The sequence below is a fragment of the Suricata suricatta genome, chromosome 14, assembly GCF_006229205.1.
Source record: "Suricata suricatta isolate VVHF042 chromosome 14, meerkat_22Aug2017_6uvM2_HiC, whole genome shotgun sequence".
Classification (NCBI taxonomy): Eukaryota; Metazoa; Chordata; class Mammalia; order Carnivora; family Herpestidae; genus Suricata; species Suricata suricatta.
The window spans coordinates 59,363,574-59,364,842 of NC_043713.1; the positions used below are offsets into that span (position 1 = coordinate 59,363,574).

Below are 1,269 nucleotides of genomic sequence, written 5' to 3' on the forward strand. Positions count from 1 at the left end.
AAAAAAATACAAAAATAAGCTGAAAACCATGCACTTAAGAGAAATGACTGACATGTTATTGTTCTAGAATAGCTCTTTTATAGCATAAAATATTAATATACAAAACCTGTGTGCATCACAGTCCATAACTGGGAACAAAATACTTTATCCATTGACCGACTTTTAACGTCAAACCTTCATTAAATACCGAGCGGGCTAAGGCGCCAGACTCAAAACCTTCATTAAATATCTAAATTCTCTCCACCGAAAGAGAGCATTAAAAAATGTTTAACACGCACTGACCGGTAGTTTTTTTCTCTTACTTGTCCATTATCTTAAGTATATTATTACCACAGTATCATCAATGGCTGTTTGCATGTTAAGTTTTCCATCTTAAATGGTATTTTTTAATAAGACGGATTTGGGGAGGGCTCAATCTACATCCGTAAACTAGAACGTGAGAGGCTCCTACCATTTAACACATGGGCCTTAAGTACTTGTGATTCGCCGGCAAATGAATGGCTAATTCCCAGAATATCGTTTTTCAACAGGCTAACTTGCAACTCTAAAAAGGCAAGGAGGTTCCTGTTTGCAGTAAAAAAAAAAAAAAAAAAAAAAGCCACTAACCTAGAAGCCTAAAAATTATAGCACGGTCATAAGAATTCATGGAAAATTCTGCTTGCTGTGGGCCGCCAGCAACACGCGAGGCGGCTCGGAAAGCAAAGCCTCCCGGGCGAGCCGGGCCCCCCATCACTTCACCTGTCCAGCAGCCCGCCGACCATCCCCGCCAGCTTCGTTTCCGCGCCGAAGGCCCCCGGGTCCGGGTCGGCCCTGGAACCCCGCCCCGCCGGCCTTGGGCGGGCGGGGAAACGCGGAGTGGCCCGGAGAGGCCCGCCCCGGGCCCGCCCTGAGCCGCGCGCCAGCCAATGGCTGGCTTTCTGGAACGCGGGCTCCGGAAGCCAGTGGTGCGGGGCGGACACACCAGGTGACCGCGCTACGGATCTGCGGCTCGATGCGTCCCCGAACAGTCGGTGCAAAGAAGCAAAGCCTTGCGTAACTGGGCTGCATCTTCCGCGACTACTGGTCTTTTACGGCATCCTTAAGGTTTTCTAGACTTTTCTCTCCGCTTGAGTCCTTAGTGCTGCAGCTCCCTGGAACCCCCAGAACAACGTCCCGGAAGCCGTTGGCGCTCGGAGCGCTCGCCAGGGGAGGAGGGGTGCGCCGGTCGCTGCGGGTCTGGGCGGCCCTGCGGCGGTCCCGGGCCCGGCCCGTGGGTCTGGGCGGCGCGGT

At 52.2% G+C, this 1,269-nt stretch overlaps 1 protein-coding gene across 6 annotated transcripts in view; it reads right to left on the bottom strand.

Annotated features, from left to right (window-relative positions):
* Positions 1-1,269, bottom strand: part of MPPE1 (metallophosphoesterase 1) — a 57,798-nt gene that overhangs the window by 21,256 nt on the left and 35,273 nt on the right. For 3 of the 6 annotated variants that reach the window (XM_029921247.1, XM_029921243.1, XM_029921245.1), the window contains exon 1: positions 739-860. The exons of 1 other annotated variant lie outside the window; for it this stretch is intronic. The gene's annotated coding sequence lies outside the window, so the exon portion shown is untranslated. 2 more of the 6 variants (XM_029921246.1, XM_029921248.1) reach the window with 2 other exon arrangements.